Below are 20758 nucleotides of genomic sequence, written 5' to 3' on the forward strand. Positions count from 1 at the left end.
TCACAAGGTACATTTTGTTCTGAGAAGATCTTCTGCATTCATTGTGACAGCAGAATTCTCTTTTCCAGTCACTTGTCTTTACTCCTTCACACATACTGAGATGATAGCGGCCATCACTCAGTGCCCCACAGAACTAATACCTTAATATATTCAACGACAACTTAAGTACTGAGACTTGAATTTACTTTGATACTATGATGTTCATTGATTTTATTTCATAATATTACTTATGAAGTGGTCCTTTGATGTTTGGATAACTTCATTCACTTGAATTCTTTGCAAAATATACAAAGAATATATATGAGAATATATATATGTATATTATATAATTAATATATATATGTAGATTATATAATGTACATAGATAATTATATTATATTAAATAGAAGTACATTATATATAGAAGTATATATTATATATAATACAATATAATTATATATGTACATTATATAATGTACATATATATTAATTATATAATGTACATATATATATATTCTCATATATATTCTTTGTATATTTTGCAAAGAATTATATAATGTACATATATAATTTTATATTTTTATATAAAATTATATATGTACATTATATAATTGTTATACATTATATAATTGTTATGTATATATATATATATATATACACAACAGTAATAGTGGGTCAATTGTGAACAACTCATATGGGTAAGAATAATTTTCCACCTGATTTTCAAGGAGTGTCCTCAATTTATCAAAATATATTATTATTATTACCTTCTTACATAGAAGAAAAACAGGGCCTAAATTTTATGAGGAGTAAGATCACAAGGTTATGTATGGTAAAATAAGAGTTAGAAACAGATATCTTAAATCTCCAAAGTTTATTCCCAGTAACCAATAAGAGTGCCTTCTTCTATCAATATTGTTATTTTAATTTAATCTTTACAAAATACCTACTCTATTGAAAACTATTTAAAGAGTTTCTTTGGAATCACTGCTTTAGGAAGACAGCCATAGACCACATCTTCAAATACAGAGTAAAAATAATGCAATACAAAATGAAATTCATCATAGGTTTGGAAGAAACATTCAGGCATCTAAATGATATTTGAGTATAAGATTTTACAATCTAATATTTGAAGGGCTCCACATTACTAAATATAGTGATTTCTGTATATAGTTTATCATTAGCTATACATGAAGAACAAGGAAAATCAGAAATCATAATTTCTAAGGCACATTAAAACCAGACAACAAATCAGATGATTACTTCTCAAACTTGAAACTCCATATTTGTATTTTAACATAATTTTAGCTTCAAATTTGCAAATAATAGGTACACAGTTATGTAAATATGCAGTTATTCAGCATTTGTTTTAGAACCTAATTAATCATGGTTTTAAATATAACTTACACTTATTAGTTGATTATGATTTTTAAAATTTGTTTCTAGTTTGATTTCCAAAGAAATCCTAGAATGTTTTCCTAAAATTGGTAGTAGAGAATGGGCAAGTTAGATATGTATTAAAAATCAAGATGAAGTCTTGAGCACATAGGATATTTCTAATTTATCAGTGGGAAATAGAATTCTATCAGGTTGTAAGCCATGTTTCTTGTATATTTCCTCCAAAAGAGTGACTTTTGTTGTTTTTTGTTTGTTTGTTTTTATTTCTCTAGTTTTTTTTCTCTCCATCAAACCTTTCAGATTTTCAAAAATTCATTCTTATTTGATCTCTAATGTCAATCCAGTGTGACCCTCTTCCCACTTTAAATACAAAAAGACAAAGAAAAGAGCATGTGTCATGTAGCATTCTCCAGCACATATTGTGTGTGTGTGTCTGTGACATTTTTGCATGCTCCTTTTAATATGTATTTATTAATCCTGCTATAATTTTTAAAATGACAAGTGATCTATTGATTTTCTAGCTTTCTTATACTATCAGCTTTATGGAGAAAAAATAATTTGAGATTGAGAAACATGCATGAAATACGTAACTTAATATGAAATTAAGAAAAGTTGAAAGTGGAAGACCCTAACTCTTGGAAATGATATAGAGTGATAGGAAAATGAATTCTTTCCTGAGTTTTAATTTGTACAAATTCCTTTTTGAGTCTTTTTGAAAAATCAGTAGTTTTGCTTATGTTAAAGAAAGTTAATATAAGACTGATAACTTACTGATACTAATATATTTATCATACACATTGATACATTATTATTATTAATACTAATATGTTAGAAATGTAACTTTTTATCCAAAGTATGTTTATCTACCTTTTATTACAATAGATAAAGACAGTTAGGCAGTAATGCCAATCATGTGATAGGAAATAATTGATGGGGGGTATCTATCTTTTTTTAAAAATTTTTACACATTTTAAAATTTTTTATACACAATTTAATCTTTGTCTGGAAAATAAATTAGAAACCTAACTAGCATTCTGAAATGCAAAAAGAAAACAACTCAATTTTCTTGTGATAATTTACAACCAAGAGTGAGCCTGCTGTAACGTAGGCATAGAGATCCAATTTATACCACTTTGCAAATGTGTGGATTGTTAAGCAAGGAGTTAAAGTGAAACTGGATTAATAGCTCTAACCTACATTTGATAAAAAATAAGTTCAAATTTTCTTTAATATAAAGCACTACTCAATTAGATCCTTGGAGCTTCACAAAACTCAATGAAAAAATATTCTTTAAATTTTTTAAATAATAAAAAGTACATCATGAAAAGTCAATAGAAATTAGAAAACGAAGAGAGCCTCTAATAAAATCAGTACTTGTTTTTGATGGATACTATAAAAAGAATCTGTATAAAATATCTTTCAATTAAAAATAAAATTACTAGGGAATAAAATATCATCACAAATTAAAATACACTTAGACAAATACCAATAACTGCTTTTAGACATTTTAAAAAAAATCAACATTACTATTGTTGTTAAGAACCAAACACGGTGTTGTGGCACACACCCTTAAGTCCAATGACTACAGAGGCTGAGGCAGAAGGATGGCAAGTTTGGCACCAAACTTAGCAAGGACCTTAGGTGTTATTGAGACCCTGTCTCAAAATAAAAAATAAAAAGTGCTGGAGTTATGCTTCAGTGTTTAAGTGACTCTGGATTCATTAAATATTGAATACACACACACACACACACACACACACACACATACATATATAACTAAAGTTGTAATTCAGATATCCAGAATTCATTTTGAAAAGACGAGGAAATGGAAAAGAAAAAACAGAGGTTGAGAGACATGGTGGTGAGTAGAATGAGAATCACTATATTCAAGTTCTTTCCCGAAGAACAGAATAAAGTGCTATTGAGTTTTTGAAATTATATGAGGAGATCATAGTTTATATGAAAATGTTGTTATATCTTTAAAGAATGTTTAGGTCCCTCCAGGAAAGAAATATTCAGTATCAGATATTATTGATGCCACTTCTACACTAATCTGTGTTTGGGTGTAATTCTGCTTCTGTCTCAGTCTATTTCTACCATCTCTCAGTATCTATCCATAAAAACAATTGATATGAACTGTTCAAAATTGCAAAACATGCATTTGTTGTGAGTATAACTCTAATTCCTATGTTCTAGTTAATCAAGTGACTCAAAGAGAAAGAAAAGAGAGTGCTTGACACTCTGGAAAATGACTCATGAAAGAACTTTTGCTATTCATGCTCTTTGACATGTTTTCCCTAATTAATTCTCTCAGTCATTGAAGTCCTTGCCCTCAGAAGTCATGTCTATATTCTATGTACCTTGACATTCACAGCAGCTATTTTTTTTCCTCAAAGACTTAAGGAATATAGAAAAGTATCTTCACAGGAGCTGAATGGGTCTAGTCACATGAGTGGATTTTAGTTATATCTCTTACTTTGCCAGTGCTGATGACTGGATCATGAGAGAAATGGGCATTCATTCTTTAAAAACATTTTGCTTTCAGAATTATAATAATGAAATTCTTTCTAAGTGTATGTAGCATCCAGAGTAAGGGTCTTTCCTGACTGTTCTAAGAATGCTGCAAATGCAATTTGAAAGAATAACGAAGAAGGTATCAAAATGAAAATCAGGTATGTTACTAGTAAGAACAGAATGTATGCTTGATCCGTGTCTGTGATCCTCTTAAATTGTGTAGTTTATTCACAGATTTCCTTCATGACTTTCAAAGACATATTCATAAGTACCTCATGCCCCACTCCCACAACCTTGTCATGACCTCTTTGTAATTGCTCTATAAAATCACATAAGATATGATATTGACATAGCTTGTATTTGACATTATAATGAATAGCAAATATTAAATTTTCACAGTGAACTTCCATATGATCATAAATGTTGCTTTAGTATAAAATACCTCCAATCCATCAAATCCTCCATATTCATCAATGAACAAACTGTCACTCAGATCCTTAATGTTGGTATCTGTTAGTGGAATGTTCTAGTCACAAGAACCAGCTATTTCAGAGTCAGACAGTATAAGTTAGAAAGTTCTATGGTATGGTATATGCATGGAAACCTCCTTGTCTGATAAATTATTTATTCAGGTTAGTAACAAATATTTTCATTTTTGCTCTCTGAAGTCATATGAACAATAAATTTTTCAAACTAACTGAATGATACTAAATATTTTATCATTGGCAAATGATAATACCATGTTAATCAGATTTCTTTGATTATTCAAATGTTTTATAATAAATATTTGTTTCTAAAATTTGCTAGTCTAGACTTAAACTAATATACTAAAGGTAAAGAAAATTATCCAAGAAAAGTAACATCTGTTTTGTAATGTTCAGGAAGTTAGCATCCTTTGATACCAATATGTATCCATTAGTCTCAGCAAGGAAGCTAGCTAGCTAGATAAGTGGGGCAAACTAAAGGAGCCAATTATAAACTTTACTGCACTGGAAATGGGATTTTAGGAAGGTCAAATTTCATTTTGAGAATTGAGCTCACATTTTTTAAATTATTAAAGTGGTCTTAAATATTAACATTAAAGTTTAATATCATTTTCCTTCTTGATTAATTCATATATGGATTGGGCACATTCACTTTGTTCATATCAAGGCAGTTAAAAGAATCACGTTGTAATTTGGGGCTGTGGCTCAGCAGTAGTGCATTCACAGGACATGTATAAGGCACTGGGTTCAATTCTCAGGATCACTTATAAATAAATAAAATAAAGGTCTATCAACAACTAAAATAATAATAAGAACCACAATAATAATAATAATAAATAAAGAGAATCACTTTGTACATTTTACTCACTAGAGTCAATGAGGAAAGTCAGTGTTTTAAGTTTTGATACTCAGAAGTGGCAGGTTTTTCACCCAGTACACAATTTTTATTTCATCAGCTATTCTTGAAAATCGTCCAGAGATTATTTTTGACATATTCATATTTTTGGCTAATAATGACCAGTTAAATTTTAAGGTATGAATGTACACTTTTCTTTATATAATTTAATTTTTAAAATATAACTTCATATTTTTTACTGAAGCTCTTCTGATGCATTTGAATTTATTTTATGTTACTCTTGCATAATTTAGAGGATAAAATTTTTATTATTAGCCTATGAAGTATAAGATTTTTCTTTCTTTACAAACAATTTTTTACACTTATATTCATATAATGTGATTATATTTGAATGCAAAAGAGATCATTAATATGGAATTAAATATGTCATTTTCAATTGTATAGGGAATGTATTCCACAAATTACATGTTAGCATAGAAATTAGTGTCTTCCTGGGACAGGAAATAAAACAAACAAATACTTAAGTGTTTAAATAGATATATTCAGAATAAATTTGAAGGTTTTTTTTTTCTTTCTCATTATATGTCTACTTATGGCTACCTATGTGGCCATAATTTCTCCATTCCAATATAAAGGAATGGCTAAAATATATTTACATGTGATTGGACATAAACTTAGAGTGACTAAATGTCTCTTTTTTTTTAAGAAAATTTGTATTTTTAATTTGCATTTTTTATTTTTTCTTTTTAGATATAGATGAAAGTGATTGTATTTTGGATACTAATGCACAGGTTCAGAGACTAGAAGTTCATTATATTAGACAAAGGGGAATGAAGGGAAGGGAGATGGAATGGGAAGAGAAATGATAGTAGAATGAATCAGATACAATTTTCCTATGTTAATATATATAATGAAACTCCACATCATGTACAACAACAAGAATGGGATCCTAATGACAATAGGTTATATTCCATGTATATATAATAGAAAATCTCTTCTTAAAATAAAATTCACTGTTATGTAGGGAACTAATATTCAAAATATTTGGTTTTCAGATCAATATTTATCAGTTGCCAGGAACTTGGTGCCTGTGAGTCCCTATATCTTTCTCTTTCCTAGTATACTCATACTACACAAATGTTCTTAACATTGGTCCTATGCTGAATGTCTTTATTTATTTATTTATTTAGGTACCAGGGAATGAATCCAGGAGCACTTTATTCCTGAGCTGCATCCCCAACCCTTTTTATTTGTTTATATTTTTATATAGAGACAGGGCCTCATTAAATTACTTTGGGCCTCGTAAGCTGATGAGAGTGCTTTTGAACTTGAGGTGCTCCTGCCTCACCCTCCTGAGCCACTGGGATTAGAGGCATGAACCACCACACCTGAGTTGTTTTTTATTTTAATTACTTTTCTCAAATGTATACTTAAGGAGAAGAATAAATTTGTTTTTACTGATTTATCAACTGTAATTTAATTTTGGTTGTAAAGAAGACTGTCAACATTTGAGTTTACTAGTATTTTAAAGTACATTGCAAGTAACAACAAACTCCACAGTTTCCTTGTATATAACAGTAAATGTAGTATGCAAAATTAATAAAGTGTAATTTTGTAATTTTGGATTTATAAGCAGATTATTCCAAGAAAGTCTTCATTTATAAAATTCATAGTAGTTACATTCAGTGAACCCATTGGAAAAAATTGAAAGTTTTTTTTATGTAATATCTAGACTCTCACATAATCAATATAAAATTGTTTCATAGATTAATCATATTTGTTTATGTATTCAAAATATTTGAAAATATATTTGGAGAGTTTGTACTCTTAATGATTTTTTTCTTATGATGTCTTAATTAAAATTCTATAAAATATAATTGTTGTAATTCTCATGTTCACCAAAAGTGTGTTAATTTCACATGAGAACACCTTATCTCAGATATTATATCTTGTCTCTGTCACTGAATCCAGTAGATTTGATAAAATGTATTTTTCAGGGAAATAAAAGAAAGCTCCATGACCACACTACAACAACATTGTTACTTTACAGCCCAGTAACTTCAGACTCTCCTTTTTGGGAATCAGTGTGGGTGTGAGGAGAGCTTACCTTGATCACATCTTAGACTTAAGATTTTTGTGTTTTTCTAGGGCTAAGATTTTCTAAGCAAGGCTGTTAGCTGTCATGGAGTAACTACATTCCTATTATGCTGTCCTTTGAAGCATGACATCATGACTAAAGATGAAACATATATACTGGATTGCAGACACCTGAGTTGAATTTTGATAGACTTTCTAAAGCAATAAAATCTCTGAGAACAGAAAACCACTCCCCATAATTTAGGTGGATGCCCACTTAATGCTTGGAAGAGAAAGGACAATAATTTTCTGAAATACAGATGTTACAGATATATTGTAAATTGCTTAGATCTTGTAGATTTGGTCTTAATAAAAATGCCTAGTCACAATATTAGGAAAATTTGTCACAATATTAAAAGCAAATATTATCAACCCCCCAAATTCATCTAGACCAAAAAAATCACCTTATGTATATAAAAACATGTAAATAGGATAAATATTTATATTGAATCATTGAGTTTAGAAAGGCCTTTTTTTTTCTTTTTAATAGCCATGAGTTGTACAAAATTATACAGGTGAGAATTCTGATGTTTGTGAAAGTCATATAGAAAATAAGTGGTGAATTCAAGGTAAATTGTAATTTATTTATATCCTGGTTTCTAAAAGTTATATTTTTCATTTCTGTTCAACAGTTATATTTCCAAGTTTATGCAAATAGCTTTAATGCTTTGCTATTATGTATTCTCTTGACCTTTTTCTAAAAAGTATTCTTTTTTGTCGTTTTAAGAATTTAACATTTTATATAGTGTTTCAGTATATGTTAAAAATGATTGCCGAATTATAGGTTATAAATTTAAAGCATAACAGGAGATAATCCTGAGAATTCTATTTCTGACACATTAGTCTAATAGAATAATAAGCTCTAAGATTATAAGAATACCTTGAAAATCCAGGCATAAACCTACCATGCTAAAGATTCTGTAAAGTCTTTTAATCAAAATTACTTGATTTGAATAATTTATCCTAGATTTTCTGTTAGAATGTAGGAGGAAAGCAAATCAGTGAACACAATTTTGAGATCATTCATTCAAACAGTAATCATAGAAAAAATAATTTTTCCTTGTTTTATTTGTCTACTATTTAAAATACACTATGCTATCTATTTGGAATAACATACCTAGCAGAAAAGAAATTAAGTTTAACCTTTACTTGCAATTCAGTGGTGAAGCCAATCTTTAAACAAATAACTGCATAAGTGGTTTCAACTTTGACAAATACTGAAAAGTGTTAGCTGACATTGTTAGATGTATTGGAGAGATCTCCTAATGGAGAGTGTGCTTTTTTGAGAGCAAATTGACACATTCTGTAATTTCTTACTTAATTCAAGTTGATTATCTCTTATGTATGCCCACATTTTATACATGGATTAAATAAGATGCTAAGTATTCATGTAAATAAATAATATAAAACAAACAAGAAAAATGAACACAAATTAGACTGACTTTAGTTTCTGTTCTTTTCAATATTATATCTAGCTTTGCATATGAAAAAGAAAAAGAATTGACAATGCATTGAAATAGGATGAAGTTAAATTGACAGATAATGGGAAGATACATGACTTTGGCAGACAGATCAGTAGGCATGTCTTCCTAAGTCATGTTAACTCTGAGACAAAAAGAAAAATAGTGATCCTGCCTGAATTTATGCTTTGAAATTTTACTTTTAGCACTAATTTCTATTTCTAAATGATGCATTAAATATTATCTTGATTATGAGAACTTTTATATCTCCTTACATTTTGGACCCAAGGCAATATCTTAGTCACCTGACCATTATCTCAAACTTGTAGGAGTAGGAAGAGGACAAGGATTTGAGGTTATATGCAAAAGAATGATAACAGAATCAACCAGGTAATCAAAGTGGCTAAAAAGAAAAATATGCACACATAATAAATAACAAACAAAGTCTTTATTAGTTTTATTAACTTACACAAATACCTAATGTCTTAGTTGATTCATGGAGAAAATGGGGAAATAAATAAGGGATAATCAATATGAATTACTTTAGCAAACACTAGAGATCTTGATGAGATTAAGTACTGTTTTGAGTAGAGGTAATATAAAGAAAAGTGAAAAATTAGGAGATGCTGTTTAAAGTTTTGACACCTTATAGATTTTGAAGGAAGTGATTTTTAATTTTAATGGAAATAACTAAAACTTTTCATGATGCTAATTAAAATAGCAAATATGTCTTCCCAAAAATAATACTGGAGTTAAGTGAGGGCTCACTTTAACTCAATGAGTTTTATTAGTGTCTGTGTAAATGAAAAATTAATTTGTATGATGTTAGAATTAGTTGAATTTTCCTCAGTGTTTTATGACATAGGATCATACTTTTTATCACATAATTTAAATTTTTTTAATCAATTTGTTGCCCAGTCTTAATAAACTACATGAAATAAGAGCCAGGAGGCAAAGCCCACACTCAGATTCCATATTTATTTTGCAAAGTAGCTCATTGTCATGTAATGAATTTCTATAAACCATGATTGTTAGAAACTTAAAATTTAATTACAAGAGATAATTTATAATTATTGTGACTGCCTTTTTCCAGAGTCTCTAACAGCTTCTATGATAAATGATTGTTATGTGCAATATGGTCTGTTAACAACTAAATTAGAACATTCCAACCATATGTCTATCACTGCAGGCAAAGTCCAGGAGGAGGATGAGATGATAAAGACATAGGATAAGTTCTCCTCATAATTAGATGGAAATAGAAGTTGCTGGGATGACAAATCATAAATGAGATATGAAATTATTGCTTCATATGTTTAGAGATTAAAAATGTGGTCATTCATAGAAATATATGCAATTCCAGGAATTAAAGTAAATAATTTCTACTCAGAGAAATTTATGTACTTCACCAAAATCTTCTGAACATAAGATCAGATGGAAAATTCATTAATTCCAGCATAAGAGCTTCAAATCATAAATCTGGGTAAGGTTACACCTTTTAAAACTGCAAATTGAAGTTAACAGATCAAAATCAATTAGCTCTGCTAATCTGTTCACAAAGGTGTAAATTCTTAATCAGAATTTATTACAAGGTTGACAATGTAATTTAACAGCAGAACTTAAATCTTGATTAGACAATTCAACTTTCAGACTCAGGTTCATTTTTTTCTTGTTTTTCTTGAAGAATATGAAAAATCATATCTTAGTGTTAGCCCAATCACACAATTATGACATTAAGTGCATACAATACATATAAAGGTTTACACATAAAAATAAAATGTAATTTATATGCTAGAAATTATATTGCTTATTTCCAATTAGGACTTAGGAATGTTTAGTCAGAGTTGGCTTTGTATATTCATATTATGGGCATAGTCTTTTATCTCAAAATGGACCAGGCCAGGTGGTAATTTCCACTAAAATTCTTTGTTTAGAAACCATCTCAATGATATTATTGATTTTCTATGATAAGGAGTACTCCAGAGCATTGAAGTATCTTTTGTAATGCAGTCAGCTGCTCATTTGCCACTGCCACTGGTGGAAAGTGTTGCCCTGAGCTTTAAATTGTTTAACACAGAGATCAGTACCCTTAGATGTTTTTCAAATTACACAAAACCAATTTCTCTCAAAAATGACATATAGCTCATTTGTGGTGTTTGACTTTGGAAGTTAACACATTTTAGTGTTTCTTGAATCCAACTGATGCCTATTATAATGAAAATAAGTTATTCAGAGTAGATATTGTGAATCCTATAAAGGTTTCTATGTCTCCTTTTGTTTGAGCAACAAAATTTAGTTCTTAACTTACATGAGAGCGCGTATTCCTGCATATGAGAGTCAACTTGTGGAAAGCTAATTGTATTTATTTTTAAATGTTATTCTTTAAAAGTTATCTTAGAATTTGGATGTATGTGCTTTATGTGTTATTTCAAGTATTCTGTTGTATCTCTCTTTTGCAGGGAGAATCCCGGGGATTGAACTTAGGGGTACTAGACCACTGAGCCACATCCCCAGACCTACTTTTTAATTGTATTTAGATTCAGGATCTCACTGAGTTGCTTAGCACCTCACTGTTGCTGAGGTTGGCTTTGAACTCTTGATTCTCCTGCTTCAGCCTCTGGAACCACTGGGATTACCGGCATGCACCACCGCTCCTGGTTCTGTTGTACTTCTTGATCTTGAAAATTTCCATTCAAAATTTCTTTAATTCATAAAATTATATCATTTGCATATTATTACTTATTAGAAAATTACTACATAATGGGAAACCTCTAAAAATTGTTGGAGAGGAGAAAATGAGATATATTTTCTGCTTGAGAAAAGCTAAATTTCATGGCCACGGATATTTCAGAGATATAGTTTACAGTATTTTAGACATAACACAATCCTAACAGTTGACTGCTAGATGAAGAAAATGCAGTCCAGACAGGTTGAATGACTCTTCAAAGTTAATAACTAATTGCTATCAGACTCTAATTGTGTCTGATATGATATAATTTCAACCATATTTTAAATCTTCAGTCATTACTCACTTCTATAATCCTTCAACTATATCATAATATATATATATATATATATATATATATATATATATATAACATATATCATATATAATCAATTATATGTCATATATATCATATATACATTTCTATATATGTCATATATACATTGAGTGAAAGAGGGAAGTAGGGAGAGAGGGGGAAATTGATAAACATCAATAGTAATTTTCAAAGAAAGTTGTTACACATATTAATTTAATGCTAGTTTGAAATGACAATTTTCAGATAATGTCCTCACTGTTTAGGACAAATCTGCTTTTTTGTATTAATTTTTGGTATGCATTTTGTAGATCTGAAATGATAAAGGTTCAAAATGTCAAAGAATCATTATACAGACACCAGCTTTCTAATAGATGTCTGTGTAGAAAATGTTTTAGCTAATCTGATTGATTCTCAGGCTATTTTGAAATCATCAGTGGACCTTAGAAAGCCTTCTAAAGAGGATTTATTTTCAACAACCCCTCAGGTTAAAATGGTTAACAGCTGAATTAAGTGCTGTACCTTCAGTGACCTGAAAGGAGAAGGGAACGAAGACAGTGGAATAATTTGTAGAGATGTTATACTATGTTCTCATTAAACACAGAAGGAAGGAAATGAAGAGAAGCTTGGTTTCTGAAAAACAGAACTTTAGACTTGGAAATGATCTTAGGTAAAATTGTATATATTTTCTATATGTCAAACACTTTGCTAAACACCTCATATTCCTTATTTAATTTTCATTTCCACAATGCATGATATATAGAATTTTATTCTGTTCCTTTGACCAATGCAGGAATCAAACTATTGTAATCTCCCATTCTTTTTAAAGTAAGGCAATCAAAATTCAAAACAGGAATTTGATATCCTCAGCATCCCTTTCTAACTCAAGAGATTAGAACCTTATACTTTCTTGATACTTTAACCCTACTTTAGCAAATAATTTCCTCCATAAAGACTATATATGTGCATTGAGATATGAATAGGTTGATCAATTAATCAACTGGTAGTAAGATATGAATTTATATATACATCAATAAAATTGTGCATAGGAAATTTGTAGGGTTTACCTAACAAAGTATAACATACAAATATATTTTGAATATTCTACCTTAGAAGCCATATTATTTTCTGTTGTTATTTAGATCGATTCAGATTAAAGTGAATTTACATTTTTAAAAAGGTCCATGTATGTACTTATTTACTTTCTAAAATATAAGTATAATCATTTCCCACATTAACAATGATTTAAAATTAAGTAATGATTCTATTTGATTTGACTTTTGTATTTCATAAGCCTTGGAATTTGTGAGACATTATAATAAATATATACTTGTTCAAAAATGCAGTAAAACATGTTTTTATGTTATTCTCTGTTACAAAATAATTTTGACAAGAGCAAAGAGGTAAAATGCTATGTATAATGTTGATAAGCATTTGCAAATTCTAACTTAAAATTCTTTCCATATAGTGACTGGAGTTGGAGTTCTGTGGTAGAACACTTGCTTACCACATGTGAGACACTAGGTTCGATCCTCAGCACCACATACAAATAAATTAATATTATATTGTACCCATCTACAAATGAAAATATTTTTTAATTTTTTTCACATAAATATGGATGTAAAATAAAACTTTCATTTTCTGGCCATAGAAAAAATTCACTTTCACTTTGCAAAATAAGGATACACACATACACACACACACACAGGGTTAAAAAGTCATCTTCAATTTATTCATTTAGTGAAAATTTCTGTCATTCATAAAATAGGACCATGTGTAAATGTGTTTATGTATGTACCAATGTATGTGTGAGTATGTGTGTGTGTTTAAAAATATAGTGTGCCTGCTCCTTTAGGACATCAGTTTTACATATCAATTCATCATTAAAGTCCTCTGTATCAATAACTTTTAAATAAATACATGGTTAACAACTTCATCTCATGAAATAAAGTTTGGCCTAGTTTAGCTAAGGCTGAAAAAAATCATTTATCCATATCTTCCTAAGTATTAAAAGGATAAAATTAATCATTGCTATTCTCTATTGCTGCTACTTTTTAAACTAACAGGATGTCTTTCTGGTTTCCTTGGTTTGGGCACTTATGATATTGAAATATTAGTTCATAATATAGAACACAAAATAATTCCTGAGAAGAAAGTAAAGTTTCACTTTGATGTCAACACTGAGGACATTTTGAAGAGGAGATAAGTTCAAAATTAAATTCATGTGTAGACATACTATAGGGCAAGTGTTTTTTTTTTTTTTTTAATGATCAGATTTGGTTTCAAATTTAGGGGCTGGAAAGAAGTGATGATCTTGGCAAGGGGGAGTAACAGAATGCACATTGAGTCTAAGGAAGGCCTGGGGGCCTAGGGTTAGTGGGGAGGCCTACTTGGCTGGGAGAAAAGGGAAGCAAGGTACTCCCCTGAGTGCTGAGGAAAAGGCACTTAACTCAGTTGCCCCTTGCCCCCATTCACAGAAAAGCTGGAGTGCATCTCTTGGCCCCATTTAATGGCCCAGTGGCTATTCCTGGTTGAGCCTCTGGAAGAAGCTTTTGCCAAACTCATACGTGCTGATCACAATGACATAGGAGGGGGCAGCCTTGGTGATCCTGGTATTGGGGGCGAGGACATGGGGAGCCTACAAAGAGTCCCTTGGTGCCTGATTCAGGCCATATCCTCCGAAGCCACAGGCATGTAGAGTCAGCAGTGGGGACTCCACCCCCACAGCCTCTACAGCTCCCAGGGCAACGTGCCACTGCGTCTTCTCCACATTAAAGGTAGAGTCGAGAGGGCAGCCACCGTCCTTGAGATGCTGCCAGCCGCAAAGGGGACCCATGGATGTCTGGCCATGTTTTTTTGAGCCTTTCAGCCAGCTCTTCACCAGTTCATACTTGAACCAGTACAGAGCTGAGAAAGGCACATCTCAAAGTGCTATGGAACCCCAGCCCAGCCACAGTAAGTGCCAACCACCCTGAGCCACTGCAGCTGGACACAGGTGCCTAGCTCAAGGTATTGATGCACGCTCACCCTGCAGCTTTGTCTGCACAAGTTCCAGGAGGCTGATCATTCTCACAGTGCCCAATCGAGTTAGTGTGCCAGCAACCATTGGTGCATAGAGGTCAGAAGTTAGGGCTTGCCTACAAAGGAAGGCCTTGAGTTGGTCATAGGTGGTGAAATAGATGGCCGCAGATGGAACAGTCATCAACAGGGTGGCTAGGCGGTGGCTCCAGGGGTCCTGATGCCCTCATGCCTCAAAATCTTCACAAAAGCATCCACAGTGCCAATGACATGGATAGGGTCATAAAACCAGATGGTACAGGGTACCATCTGAGCTTGGGTAATGGGGCTCTAGGACACCATTGCAGTACTGGAGGCACTTCTCTGTGGATTGGAAAGAAGAGGGTGATTTGGTGTAGGATAGGCTCCAATGTCTCTAGGTAGACATTGGCTTGTATCTCATCAGCTTGCATCAGTAGGCATCACACAACACATCCAGCAGTGTCATGAGACAGAGGTGACCACAGCTCCGGGCCCAAAGGCCACCATCTATTGGAGAAGGCTAAAGCTCCCAAAATGGCTGGTCAGACATCTTGTTGTTTCAGTTCTGACTCTATGCAGGTGCTGGCCCCTGGAGGCACCAGGGGATCCAGGGGACCCATAATGCTTCCATGCACCATGTGGGGTACCTGCATGTTCACCCTTAGAGCAAGCACCTTAAAGAGTGATAAATAAGGAAAATTCTCTAATTCTGAAGGTGAGATGCGTTGAACCAGTGTTTCCAAATCTTATGTAATTGTGAATCGCCTTGGGTACCTACTAATAAGTAGAATCTGATACAGTTAGATCTTGAGTGAGATATAGGCTTTACATTTCTAGGAATGTCCTAGTAATACTTACCTTGCTGTCTGTGAACAACTCTTTGAATTGCAGGGTTCTAAGTACTCAACTAATAGCTCTATGTGTTGGCTGATACCTTACGGTATTGTGTCAGATTTCTAGGTAATAAATTTAAGAAAAAGTAGTAAATATTCAACTAAAAGTCTCACATTATCTTATGTAACTATCGCGTTTTAACAAATTACCACAAATTTAGTAACCTAAAAAACAAACATCAATTTTATTATTTTAAAGTTCTGGATATCAGAAGTCTGTAATAGACTAAAATCTGGTCATTGGTAGAATTGCATTCTTTTTGGAGTCTATAAGAGAGCACCCATTTCCTTCTCTTTTTAAGCTTTTAGAAACTCTCCAAGCAGTCATTGGTTTCATTTCTTCATCATCAGAGCTAAATATCTCATTCTGAGACTTCCAAGTCTTCTCTTTAATAGAGGAATAGTATATGGTATTAGGGACAGAACCATATGAATATAAAAATAAAAATTTCTGCAGTAGAATGCTAATATTTTACTCCAAAGAGTTGCCTATCAGCTTGATTTCATAAGAGTAATTATCAAAGCCAAAGAGTTATGGTATCCAAAACCTGTAATATATTAGTTGGTTTAGTTCCACTCCTGGTTATTTTATCCATGAGTAAGGATCTCTATAGGCCTAACATTTTTTTTCCTTATTGTGTCCATTCATTATGTCTCCGAAATATGGATTTTGAAAATCAACTCAGTATCTCTAAGTCATTCCCTTTCTTTGTCTTTCTATTTTGAAATTAGGCTCAACAAGTTAAAAACATGTTATTTTAGTTATTCTCAATTATACAGTTAGCTAACCAGTACAATTGTTATGCAGGAGACCCATTATTGCCAACGACTGTGTATTGCCCTGAATATTTTTGTCCTTCCAAAATTCATACATTGCAGTACTCATCTCCCAATGAGATGATATCTGGAGGTGAAATAAATATGCATCTATCTCTTTCCATGAGCACACACAAAAGAAAGTTTATGTAAGCACATAATAGAAAAGTGTCTGTCTGGAAGTCAGGAAGAATTTCTTACCAGACATGGAATCCACTGGCACAATCATCTTGGACATCCTGCAGAACTGTATGAAATAAAATTCTGTTGTCTAAATAACTCTATAAATAGTACTTTGTTAGAGTTCTGAAGCAGACTAAGATACACAAGGTGAATATATTCCAAGTTTCTGCCTTCCTGTAAAATAGGTCAGTTTCTCCAGCATTGTGTTCAATAGTTATGAAGGTAATGTTTAATTTACATTTAACTTTCTTTCTTTTTTTCTTCAATTGGTTGAAAGCCCAGAAAGGAATAGAAAGTGTTTATATTTTAGCCTTCTCATCTTCCATGTTTACTAATGGTGTTAGTTTTTGATTTCTTTCATTTGTGATTTTATTTTCTGCCATATGCCTGCCTGAATGGAATGCCCAAATACTAATATAATTATCAAAAGCAGTTTGCCACTACAGCCTTCTAGGCAGAGTCATTTCCAGTGACATCGCTAATAGATCTCATCATGAAGTTGCTAAAACATCATCTCTGAAGACAAATGGATAAAAAGGTAATGTTTGATTCTTCATTATATGTCATTTATATCCTCCTGCTGACACAGCCTAAAAACATCAAAGCAACACTGTTACTTTGACTTGCACGATTCTTCATGCCGAATTAAATATTTATAAATAACATGAGGTCTTCTGTGAAATTTGTCATTAGAGTCCATTTACACGGTAGAACTAGGCCTCACACTTTCTTGACCTCAATTTCAATGACATACTTGCATTTAATGTTAAGGTATCCTCTCCGTAGTCACATGCTGACCCTCCTCATCACAAAGTTCTAATCCATGTTGCAAAATGAAAATCCAACAACTTTTCAGTAAAACTATCTTCCCATACCCCTCATTCTCTGAATCACACTTTTATTTTACAGAATTTTATTTTTTTATTTTGCCTAATAAAAAATTCTAATCTCATCATTCTCAATCTCGATGTGCATGTGAATTATTTGAGAAGTTTATTAAAAACTACTAATTCAACACTTCTTTCATGGCTTTTCTGTCAGAGTGTCTGTTGATTGCTCAAAACTATAACCAAAACAAATAGATAATTACATGAAAAATAATGAAGTTGATTCTTCCATTCCACCATACAGACATGAACTCAGAATGGCTCATTTGTCTACATATGAAAGCTGAAAATATAAAACTCTTAGAAAAACAAAACTTAGAAGGAATCCTTCCCTATATTTTGTGATATGACAACAAAAAATGAAAAATATCCACATATAGTACTTCAAAATAAAAGAAAACTTGTCCTACAAATGATACCAATCAAGAAAATTAAAAGAAAATCTGCAGATTTGTAGAATATATTTGCAAATCATATATCTGATAAGGAATTGTATACTAAATTCTTGACTCTAATAAAAAGTTAAGTATGCTAAAAATGCACAAAATTTCTGAAAAGACATTATCTCAAAAAAATTTGATCATTCATTAAACTGTTAAAAATATAGATACTATATGGCCCAGGAAGTCCATTTTATGTTTACTTCATAAATAAAAACATGTCTATTCAAATCTTGTACATAAATGTTTATAAACATTATCCTAAAAACTGGGCACGACTAATAGCCCACAACTGACAAATTTATAAAATGTAAGATATCTGTATAAAAGAATATTGTTTGACAATAAAATTAATGAAAAACTTATACATACCACAACATGGAAGAACAAAGATGAAAACACTCCATTTGTGTTATTTTAGTAGAATTTTTCCAGAAATAAATACAATAAAATAAATAATGAATTAATTTTCTAATTCTAAGGCTTTGCTCCTATTTCTTTACTGCTTCTGTAGAATTGCTGGGGATGGGAGTGGGGAAACTACTTCATTAGATATTAATGATATTAAAAAGAATGCCTATAAACTATTATGAACTCCAAAGTATTCAAAAGGCCTTTTGCTTTTGCAAACTCTTATGAACCCCAAAGTATTCAAAAGTTCTTTTGCTTTTGCTTAAATGTCACTGTTTTATACTTCATTTAGTAATATTTGCAAAATTCTACTTGATTCTCAGTTTCCAATCTTCATCACATTCAGCCAATGCCTCACCTCCTGTTTAGGGATTTTTGAAGTGATTGCCCCCCACTTTTCAACTCTAGCTCCATCCTGTGCTTACAAACTTAACTAAAAGCAGAGTTGCATTTAGTCTCAGGACACAGACCTTTGTACCTCTGTTTTTAATGTATTTCTAATTGCAGTATCTGCTGAATTTCCTTCGAAATTGAATTTTTGGGTTCCATTCTTTTGGCCTACAATCATACACTAATCTATATAGGTATTTAAGTTCCCTCTTTTATTAGCAAAAATAAGTAAACAGACAAAACATGAATGAAACATATAACTTTTACACATATATATTCATTCCATTGTTTTTTTCCTGTTCTTATCCACTACCCTTCCCTTCCCCTTTGTCTAATCCAATGAATAAATATTACCCCTTCCCCCACACTTTGTTATGTGTTAGCATCCACATAATCCATATATCAGAGAGAACTTTTTTTTGAGGGTTGGCTTATTTCACTTAGCATGATATTATCCAGATCCATCTATTAAGTCAATACTGGAAAATATCATTAAGTCATTCTTTATGGCTGAGTAATATTCCATTGTGTATTTATGCCACATTTGCTTTATCTAGTCATATATTGAAGGGTACCTAGGTTGTGAATTGAGATACATTAAACATCGATGTGTCTACATCACAGTAGTATGCCAATTTTAAATCCTTTGGATATATACTGAGAAGTGGTATAATTTGGTCAAATGGTGGTTCCATTCCAAATTTTATGAGGAATCTCCATTCTGATTTCCATCATGATTGAACCAACTTGCATTCCCACCAGCAGTGCTTGAATATACACGTTTCCCCACATCCTTGTCAACATTTATTGTTACCTGTATTCTTGATCGTGCTATTCTGACTGGAGTGAACTCATATCTAAATGTAGTTTTAATTTGCATTCCTCTGATTGCTAGAAATATTAAACAATTTTTTCCTATACTTGTTGGTCAATTGTATTTTCTTCTTTTGAGAAGTGTCTGTTTAACTTCTTTGTCCTTTTATTGACTGGGTTAGTTTTTTTTTTTTTTTTTTAGTGTTAATCTTTTTGAGTTTTTTTGTAGTGTATAAAATATTATTCATAAACCACAATAAATGTTTAATATTATTAAATATACAGCATAAAAACATTACCCATTATTACATCCAATTTAGCCATCGTGGCCACAAAGAAGAAATTGGAAATAATTAATTACTTAGATCCTTGACATATAGTAATCTTTGAGTGGAATTTACTCTGGCATTCACACATAATTAACCACCTTTAGTTTCTCAAAACTTTCATATTTTCTATGAGAGATATGCCTTTTAAACAATTCATTTTTTAAAACCAATCCTGAATGTTATGGTATTTGGAGGTGTTGCATTTGGAGGTTATAGGTCATGAGGGTAGAGTCCTCATTAATGGAACTATTACCTTATAAGTAAGTCCCAGAGAGTTTTTCTGAGCCTGTCACCACATGAGGATCCATGACCATGAGTATTCCTCAGACATTTGAATTTGTCAGCACCCTGACCTTGGACTTCCCAGTCTCCAGACCTGTGAGATAAATATATGTTATTCAGTAGTCACCCAGTTTGTGATACTTTGGTATAGTATTCCCAAACAGAATAAGAATATAGTTAATGAATATGTTTCTTGCATATTTCATGATTTGCATTCTGGCTCCTTTAGAATATTCAAGTATTGCTTATATTAGCAATACTTTGCTAAATCAAAATAATGTCTCTGATAATTACAGCATAACAACCTTCAAATAGACTATGAGATACTTTTTTCCATTTATTTTCTGTCACAAATATCACATTTATATTTATCCAGAAATTTAATAGTTAATATTTTTTCCTCCATTAATTT

At 31.5% G+C, this 20758-nt stretch overlaps 1 pseudogene; it reads right to left on the reverse strand.

Moving 5' to 3' along the window:
• Positions 1 to 14384: 14384 nt before the first annotated feature.
• LOC143406321 (mitochondrial glutathione transporter SLC25A39-like) lies at positions 14385 to 15223 on the reverse strand (annotated as a pseudogene).
• Between the last annotated feature and the right edge of the window lie 5535 nt (positions 15224 to 20758).

The sequence above is a fragment of the Callospermophilus lateralis genome, chromosome 8, assembly GCF_048772815.1.
Source record: "Callospermophilus lateralis isolate mCalLat2 chromosome 8, mCalLat2.hap1, whole genome shotgun sequence".
Lineage (NCBI taxonomy): Eukaryota > Metazoa > Chordata > Mammalia > Rodentia > Sciuridae > Callospermophilus > Callospermophilus lateralis.